The 10103-nt window shown below is 39.3% G+C and overlaps 1 protein-coding gene across 2 annotated transcripts in view; it reads left to right on the top strand.

The window, feature by feature from the left end:
• The first annotated feature begins 288 nt into the window (after positions 1 to 288).
• SPECC1 (sperm antigen with calponin homology and coiled-coil domains 1) overlaps positions 289 to 10103 on the top strand; it is a 90339-nt gene continuing 80524 nt past the window's right edge. The window contains exons 1-2 of one of the 2 annotated variants that reach the window (XM_049802587.1): positions 289 to 526; positions 9203 to 9325. The gene's annotated coding sequence lies outside the window, so the exon portion shown is untranslated. Of the gene's footprint in view, positions 527 to 713; positions 835 to 9202; positions 9326 to 10103 lie in introns of those variants that run through there. The other variant, XM_049802589.1, reaches the window with a different exon arrangement.

Here is a 10103-nt window from a genome sequence, read left to right as displayed (position 1 = left end):
AAGCTTAAGAAAGAGGAACTATCTTGAGCATTGCTCACGCTTGTCCCTTATTTGCTCTCTTCTAAATAAAGAACGGATTGACACTTCCTTTTTGGACAGCTCAAGAGAAGTCACTCGGGACTGATTCTAGCTACTTCTTGTGTAAAAGCCTCTGTCTTGATGTATCTTCCTTCCCTGCACACACACACTTTTCCACTTTTTTGAAGCAATGATGGAGGCAAGGGAAATGTCGGAAGGTGTCCTGGCTGTGATTGCTGGCACTCTGGGAGAGAGGTTATTAGCGTGGAATACAAAAGCTTCTGAAAGCTGCTTCTGTGGTTTCCTCTGAAAAACGCCTTCTTTCTATGGCCACCTCCTTGCCCTTCCTACATTGTATGTACCGCATGTTTTTACTTGATTGGATCATGCAGACTAGTCTGGGTTTTATGCTCTCTGCCCAGTGTCCAGTTCTGCTGTTGGGGATGATGGGATACTGAAAGAAACTCTTTGTCTGCTCTACGGATTGAAGCATCTCAGTGTTTTGGAGGTGGGATACAAATAGCTTTCTTGCATAAATCCTCCTTGCTTTGATGAAAATATAATATTTCTCATTCCCTTGAGTAAGCAAGTGTGCATATGTGTGTGCGTGTGTGCTGAATGCCAAAGCGCTGGTGAAGCCAGCTTGCTTCCGTATGTGAATCATTTCTCAAGCAGCTCTCTGTGTCTCGCTGCAATGTGGTTTTCCTCTCAGGGAAGCACTCAAGCCCTGAATTTTCAGTCTGGCTTGCACATGCTGTCAGAAGCTGGTGGGAGACAGTTTTCTCTTTAATGCAGAAAAGAGGACAAGCTTTTACTGTAAGTATTTTAATATCTTATATTTTTTAAGATGGGAACTGTATTACCTTTAGAAGGGTTCTAGGATCAGTAATGTGTTCTTAGGGTGAATGGACCTGCTTTGCTCAACACTTTTTTTCCTGGTATCTCAATCTAAAACTAAATTGCATGAAAAAAAAATATGTATGGTGCAAACAATTCTGCATTAACTGAAAATGGGCTCGAGGTGGTCTAAAAACCATCACAACAGCAAAAGAGTCCCACCGTGTGAGTCTGTGAGAGCTGGCTACTGTATTTTTCTTCTGCTCTGCTACAGATTTAGTGACAGAAGGGTTGAAAGAAGAAGTTGTTTCTGTGCCTGTTTCTGCTTTCTTCTCTAGCAATTTAAGGTTGTGCTCCAACAGTTAAATGAAGCAGGAACATGAGCGGACTTTACTACTGCATGTTCACATAGTCCAGTCAAGAAAGGGCAGAAAGGAACAAGCTGCTAAGCAAATAGGTTTGACAGGTAGCATCTCTGCAGGGGTTCAGTGAAAGCACTGGGGAGCGTGCTAGACGAGTACCCTCTTAAAACACTACAGCAAAGAGCTGCTCGGATTCTCAGCAAGACCCTTTAATTGTAGCAGTTTAACAGTTGTCCTTAAAATTGTACTGTGGACTGAAGCTTGATCATACTACTACTAATAATAGCATTTATATAGCATGTAATATGGCAAAGTTGTAGAGATGTAATTAAGTCCTTTATGTGTAGCAGTAAAGGATTACTGGTAGAACTGGTTTGAAAACAGGGATTCTCTACCCCCTTCTCTTGTACACAGTCTAAGTTCTTCTGGATGTCCCCTACTAATCCATTCTGTCTCACCTCCGAAACGGACTGTTTTGCATGTTCCTCTTCTACTTTTCCTAAATTATAAAGTGCTCTCTGACCCTGTAACCTCAGCAGGAGAGAGAGGATATTTGATTTAGTGAAATACAGTGTTCTTTGCACAATTTGTCAGATAACTAACACAAGAATACCTCATCCTAACATGCACACATGTATGTACTACCCCTTTCCTTTCCAGTTCAGTTCAACCAATTTAATTTCATTAGTAGTCCACCAAGGTGGGTCTTTCAGTCCATCAGTGGTCCCCTAAGTCACAGTTGTAAACCATTGATACTGTTGTCTAGATCTGTTCTGTTCCTGTTCAGTATGAATATTCTTAAAATGCAGAAGTCCTAGATTCTCCTGCAGTTTTGGAGTTGTGTCCTCATCTTTGCAAGAACCCTTTCGGTTAGAAGTTCACACTGTCATTCATATAAATGTTCAGAAGTTCCCAGTTTATTAACTTTAATCAGTGATCTATTCTGCACTTTAATGTAAGATAAATATCCCTCTAAGGGATAGCTTCCAGGTCTTGATTATTTCTCTGCATTGTGATGGTTTGAAAATGGGAGTCAGGGGAACATCCCAGCATGTGGCAATCTATGTGGGGCTGCTCACTTGCGTGCTGTGTGACAGATGTTGATTTATCTCATTTTAACTTTTTTTTTCTCTGGGGGTTCCTTTCCAAGGCACATGAGCCTATCTTTATAAATATGCTTTTTAGTGAATAATTATGATCCCCTTTTTATAAATGGAAAAACTAAGGCATAGAAAGCTTACATGGCTGAGGTAGTACAATAAATATCTGCTGGAGCTGAGGATAGAATTGGGTGGAATCCCAAGCCAGCACATTGACTATCATCCCTCCGCAGTTTGAGGGGACAGAAACCTGCTGCTCTGTGTGCATGTACCAGTCAGGATTACCGTGTAGCCACGTGCTGTGTGTCTCCGTCTGCCATTCCAAAGACCATCATCGTTCCTTCTCTTTCTTGTAGATGTATCTACCCTCTATGCTACAGAAAAATGTAATGGCAGGTAATTATCAGGCAAACCACTTGTAATTATTCTTAATTTCTTTAGCAGTTATATAACTCTTGCTCTATCTAAAATGAAACCTTCTTTTCTTCCTTCTTGCGGGTTGGCAAAACATGAAGTGTTAACCGTATGTGTCACTTGCTTTGTGCTGTATTCACTGGGACAGTAGTTCAAAGAACCTGGATTAATGAGCAGTAGCTACCTTGAAATGGTTCTAAAACATTTTGTTCTCAGCACGCAATATACTGAACATAAATTAAACCCATCTCTTCAGGGCAGAGTCATATTGGGGAAAGCCCAGAGTGACCTAATTCTTTGCGATTCTAACATGGTTGCAACTTCAAAAAGGAAGTTTGGAATCAGTGCATCATTTTTACCCTTCCTGAATATTCCCTTTGACTTAGGTCTCCAAAGGGTGGATGTTAGCACTATGTAAACTGCTACACTTTCCCTGCTTGCCATACATTGAAGTAACGAGGGAAGTACAATTGATAAAAATGCATTCTCCGAATTCTGTGGTGTGGAATCACTTCCTAGATGTAGTTTTGATGTGACTTGATAAAACTTGGAATTTATTTCATAACCTCTATTTATCCATTCCACCACTACATGGTCTCATGTACACTCTCCCAGTACGAGAATATGCTGCCCTTGCCTGCCTTCCTACAAATGCATGTTGCCACTCTACCCTTCTGATGATGGTTTTTTCCTTGTGTGCATCCATCAGTAATGCGATGAACATGATTCAGAATTGCCACATTTAAATCTACATCTCTGCCCTGGAGTTAGTGAAAGATCATATCAGTCTTTCGTCCTTTCAACCTTACCAAGACAACACAATCTACTTAAACCAGAGAAGCATGGTGGGCTGTTTATTGACAGCCAGCATACAATTGTGCTTCATGGCTTTTTCAGGCGTGACACCATGCAGCTGGTAGTGGCCACTGTCCTTCTGGAGGGCTAATGAGCAGAAAATTACAGATAGGTTGGGATTTTTGTTTCCTTATCCCCATGTTGTTTATAAGATCAGGGGCCATAGGGAGGTAGCAAAGTTTTTCTTGATATATGTAATGGTGACTGGTTAGGTAATCAGCGTGAGGAAGGAGGAGGAGATTGAATATCCATGTACAAACAGTGTAATTTAAATTACAGGAGGAGCATGTTCCCAGACATTTCAAAGTACAGCTTTGGCTTGATTTTTAGGCATCAGTCCCTGTGGCAGATGACAGTTCTGGGTATTTTATCTACAGAAGTAGCAAAGATACCTGTATTTTCCTGTCTTATAAATGGCCAGTAATATGGAACAAGGACAAGAGAAATGCAGCTAAATAAATCCTTTGTCCGTATGTACACATGAGGATTTTGTTGTAACTTCTGCATTTTTTTCATGGAATCTAACTAAGAATAAAAGATTCACAAATCCAAAACTCCATGGAGAATTTCTGTGGAGGAGGGTAGGCAGAAGGTTTTGCACTGCTGTCATCCGTCCATGCCTGGAAAAGTCATCAGTGACTCTAATGGTTGCGGTGGGAAGAGGATTATATTTTAAGCAATGTTGAGACATGGAGTTTTGCAGTTGCTGACCTGGACTCTGGTGGTCTTGTTGGGATGGTTTCGGAAGCTGAGTTCATGGCCAGAAGCCTGTCATTTGTGGCTGGCTGGAACTGTCCTCACCTAGGCCATTTCTGATGTAGTTTATAAGTCCTTGTAACCATTCAGTGTCTTTATGTACTGGTTAATAAATATCCATTTTAGAGAATTACAGGAATCAGCCTAAGGAAATAAGCAAGAAATGCCGTAAACAACACAAAAATGCAAGATTGTCTCTTACGACTGTAACCACAGATAAAGTAACTTTGTCTCTGGGAGATCCAAGGGAGTTTCCATTGTCTGTGTTCCATCTGATACCATGAAGGGAAGGGAAAAAGAACTGGCTCTGCAGAAGTTGCTTATACTGTAGAGGAAGTGAGCCATGTACCCTGTAAAGAAAATTCTCATCTGATGCCATATTAAAAGTGATTTTCTGAGTTGTTTGGGGTTTTTAAGAGTCCTACAGAAGAGCAATTAAAACAAACAAGCAAAGCAAACTAAAACTCAAATCAGTAATTTTTATATGTGGATATAATCTTTGGGCAACCTTAGCATGATGAAGGTTTTTGAAGATGTGACTCTTAAACTATATCAGAGCCACTGACGCTTAAATCCTGGGACTGGTATTTTGTTTTGTATTTTCCCAATTATTAGCTGGGTGACCTTGGGCATGTATGTGTCTTAATTTCTGTGTATTTGTTTCATATCTAGAAATTATCAACATTAACTCCTTGCAAAAGCACCTTGATTCTATAACTGCCTAGCTGTATATATATTTTTCTTCACTCTTGAAAGTAAAAAAACAAAAACACAAAAAAACCAAACAAAAACAAAAACAAAAAAACCCCACCCCAAAACCCAAAAAAACCCCAACCCATCAAACAAAAACCTAAAACTATCTTTGCTTGAGGCATGCATAAAACCAGCAGAATTTGCCCTGTTGTAGCATGCAGTCTGGACATGAAAATTTCCAAGTGATGTCTTGTCTCCTGGTACTTTACCAGCAACACATGAAGATTCAGCTGCAAATGAAATTGGAAAGCAAGTCTGTTGAGGTAGACCAGAGGAAACTGCTGCTCAGTGTTTGGGGTCAGGTTTATAACTGATTCTCTTTCTCTGGCCAGCAAAAGCAAGATGAGCCTTTGAGATCAGGTTTTGGCCAATGGGCATATCTTTTCTGTTTCTTTGAGTTGTGTTTGGGTGGAAGAAGGTGGTCTGCCTTGTGATTTTTTTTTTTTTTTTTTTTTTTGGGGGGGGGGGTGGTAGGCTTTTAAATCCAATTCTAATGAAAGTTAAGCTTTGTACCAGCAAAAATCCAGCAAGTGTCTCCAGTTGGAGGAGTAATGGAGGAAGGTTGCACTGAGATAGCCTCAAAGCCACTAAAAACAAAGTAACAGAAACGAGAGAAAAGAGAGGATGGATGAGGTAGATACAGAAATACTACACAGCTGAAAGGAGCAGATGCCTAAGGAAAGCTGCTAAAGATGACCAAAAGAGAGTAAACAGTTTGTTTTTATTGTTAGCCCAGTCTTATTTCCAAATAGATTTTTATCTGTGCCTTCTATCTCCAAGTTACCAGTTACTGTGTTGGACTTACCAACTTCCCTGGTTTGTGACCCTGGCTTGATTCCTGATACTGGCTAAGAAATCAAGATGAGTCATATGGAAGCATCTGTCAAGTCTAAAAATTGTTGTTTAAAGTGAATTGATGTGAAAGGCAGAAAAGAATTCTATTTTAGCCCAGCTGGCTATCCTGCCATATAGCTTCCTACACACCACTAGAAAATGCTTTACAGTTTACTGAACTTGTTAGATATTTCTATGTTCCAGTTGATAGTTTGTCTGAAAATAGCAGAGATTGATTAGGTTGGAAGGAAAATAGTATAAGCATGATGCAGATTTTACATGCTAAAAAAACCCCAACAAACCTGAACCAGAAGAAAATTGTGCTTTGATTTCATGAGAATGTGTAATAAAGGTTCTGGAATAGTCTGACCTTTTGATGTAATGAAAAGTAACTGAATTACAGGAAAATGGCACTGGGGACTATGGGTTTTAACCCACCAGTGTCACAGACTTCTGTCCTTTGAGACTCCTATCTGCAAAGTTGGTACTTCTGACCTCATTTTTCAGAAATGCTGGGCATTCACAGGTCTCAATGAACGTGCCATCTGGTACATTACTCTCCAGAGCTAGTAATGAGTTTTCATAATTCTTTTTTTCATTCTTTTTCCCAAAGCAACTTGAATGACTCTGCTTTAATTTGACTGTCCTGTTGAACGAGTAGCGTTATGCACAGACATGAGAACCAAAACGTAAATTGTGTAAACTATGTGGGGTACAGATAATTTGTATCTCTAGCCCCCAACAGGGATTTTCCTATGTAGCTTCATTTCTGCAGATACACTAATAATTTTTATATACTTAATAGTGTAACTGCTAAGTTTCTTGACTGTGAAATAATATTGCTTGTCATCACTCTATTCTTTTTAGTTATTCACAGTAAAATAGCTTTTAATAGTCAGCAGAATGTGTTTCCTAGAAGTTTGTTCTACAGGACTGGTGAATTATTCCTTTGATGAATAGCCAAGTCTTAAGATCCAAGAGACCTAGCATTGTTTCTGCTGATGCTGACTGCCTGTGAGAGTGAGGATAAATTCTTAATCCAGTTTTTCTAGCCATAAAATGGGAATAATTCTAGACTGGTTCTAAAGATTTTTATTAATAAATGTGTGTGGACTAATGAAGAAATGTCTACGTTCTCAATCTTTAATAAAACAATGAAATTTGAAGTAAAATGGACTACCTTTCCACTGTAAAACTTCTGCCAACTGCCAAAATAGCCCCCATCAAAATTTTCCCAATACCCTTTAAAAATACTAGCAAGAAAGGATGAACTATATAGCATGGCCTGAATTTTTAAAAACTCTGATGCCTGCAGGGAATTCTGATGATTACAGAGAGAAAAAGCTTTGTCAGGACCAGCTTTACACTTTTATAAACCCTCTGATTATCTCATTTGCAGCACCTGTTTCAGAGGAAAGGCGTATTCAGAGACCAGTGCTTTTGAGTGTAAAAGATTTTGAAAACGAACACCACCACCACCACCACCACCACCACCCCCCCCCCCCAACTCCTGCAGTTTGGAAGTGACTGGCAATGATTTTGCTGCTCTGAAGCAACATATTGTTGGCATGAACCTCCATATATTTCAACATGGAGCTGCTGCTTATCTTCAGTTTCTACATGTTTTCAGAGTACAGCTCCAGGCAGGGCATGTTACAGGAATTTAATTATGGCCTGCTAGTGACCTGCTCTGGCTGATGCCAAAGAAAGACAGACTTTGAATCTTGGGATGGCAGCATTCTGTTTGCTTCCTAAGGAAAGTTCCCTGTGAAATGTGAAGAAAGAAATTAAAAATAAAATCATAGAGCTCCAGGCGTTGCTTAAAGCGAGTCATCTTCCAGGAGAATGAGCAGAAGCATGTCTCATCTGAAACATATTGAAACATAATGGGTGTAACACTAGTGATTTTGTCACTGTATTTGCAAAAGCACCTTGGTTGCATCTCTTGTAGAAGGCTGCTTCTCTTTCAGATTTCTCTGGGTAGCCTAGAGATCAAGTCATAATCTCTCTGGGGTCCTTTCGGAAGGAAATGCTGATATTTAGTTAAAATACAGTAGACTTCTATCAATATGTACTAACGCCCCTGGGAGCCATTACCTGGTGACAGTTTCACAGATGCAGAAAGGCAGATATACAAGGCTTGGAAGGTTGTGTGCAAAAGGGTATTATTGAACGATATACCCTGTTATAGTAGTTACAATACAAGTAGATATATACTACCTCTGTCCTGACTTGTGAAAGGGACAGTCTTCCAAGATCCACTCAGCTGTGATAAGTTAGTGGTGATCCCATTCCCAAGCTCTCATTCAAGGATAGTTTCTGGCCATGATTGGCTACTTGCAATGTAATTTCTGCTGGCTCAGAAGGATGGTCTCTGCAAGCTACTGTTACCAGCCTTGGCCTGAAAATCACATCAAGGAAGCAGAGGCTGCCATTTAGTTGTTGCACTGCTGTGACAAACTACTGCCTTGTTTAAGATTTGGGACAGAAGGGTATGTTTGAGGTGTCTTTTAACCTGAGCTTCTTCAAAAACTGCAGTCATTATTATCTGATATATTTGGTGGACTTGGCAGTGTTAGGTTAACAGTTGGACTTGATCTTAAAGGTCCTTTCCAACCTAAATGATTCTATATTTGTAGCTTGTATTAGTAGCACTCTGTCCTTATGCTTTCTTTTTTCAGCATATTTAGTCGTCTTATCTGTTTCTCCACAAGTGCTTTTTTGTCTTTCCAGATTTAAAAATTATGTTGGTTTTTAATGATTCACATATTAAAAAATGGTGTATTTTGAGACAACTAGATAAAAGCTGTATATTTGTATTTTAAAATACAATCTATTATAAACTGTCCCTATATGTGCTGTTTTTACGCAAGGATTAGAGAAACCTCTCTTTGCTAATGCTAGGTTTCCTCATGCTAACTGGCTGCAGGCATTTTATATATCTAAGTTAATGTTTTGACGGTTCACAGCTACCTAACTCAGTCCGTGAGCCATTCCATGATACTGAATTTCTAGGGTTTCCCATTGTCCCAACTGCCCACAACTTCTGTGAAACTTTGTTGTTGTTGTTGTTTATTTTCCTGTGATGCAATAAATTGAATTTGGAGGAGAGGAAAAGCTGATGTTGACTCTGAGAATGGATTTCCTGCGTTCATCAAAGAACAGCAGGAATTTTGTTCTTTTTTTTGGGGGGGGGGGGGGGGGGGGGAATTTTGTTTCGTACTTTTTCTGAAGCAGTACTTTTAATAACTCAAATGTCTGTTACCTACCTAGGAATGAAAGCAACCTAAGATGCGTGCAACCTTGCTTTATTCTTTGAAGTACATATAAGGCTTGTGGAAAGTATTGGGATCTCACTTCAGAGACTGAAATCTTTATTCTACAGTGCAGATTCAGGTTGGCCAAATACATGAGAAGCCTTATTTCCATCTTTTACAAATGCTGATTCCCATATAAATACATGGAAAACTAATAAACACTAATAAATCCAAATATGTGCTTTTCAATTTTAATTTCATCTGCTTGGCGTAGTAAAATATTATTAAATCCACATGGCACGTAATTCAGCTATCATTACATGAAAAAGCTAGTTTGCCTCAGGCTACTGGCTAGATTTCTTGAGCTATGGTTTCTTGTTTGGTTGGGTTTTTTAAGTACCTCATCCTTTTACTTCTAACATCATGGTCTAATGAGCATATCACTCCACTGTAACTTTAAAATGCCATGGATGACTCAAAATTAAATTCTTTAGGATATCAAGAAAGCATCTGTACAGCTTAAGGCAGGAAAGTATGAGATACAGTTATGAAGAAATCCAGAGGGTGTAATAAAGCAAAATGCGTGTGCAACCACTGGATCTACAAAAACCAGAATCTGCATAATTTGGAGATCTAATCAGGAAGGTAGTTTGCATGTGTAGTTGCTTGTTCACGCATATAAATGCAGTGAACGGTATGCCCATTAAAAAAATAGTTTCAGTAACGTAAAGCGCCAAAGCTTGCTAAGGTAGATCATGAACTATGGGAATGCTAAACAATATCATCTGTTGTAATATAGCTTACGTATCTGTCAGTGTTTTTAAAAAAAGGAGCCAAGTGATCAGCATAATCATCAACAAAGATTACTCTGCTTTCTCCTCTAATGAGATCAGTTGATGGCTCTACACTGTACGTGT

Source organism: Accipiter gentilis, chromosome 6 (assembly GCF_929443795.1).
Source record: "Accipiter gentilis chromosome 6, bAccGen1.1, whole genome shotgun sequence".
In the NCBI taxonomy this organism is placed as follows: Eukaryota; Metazoa; Chordata; class Aves; order Accipitriformes; family Accipitridae; genus Astur; species Astur gentilis.
The sequence above is the reverse complement of the archived record's forward strand: the minus strand, read 5'-3'. Positions and strand labels throughout refer to the sequence as shown.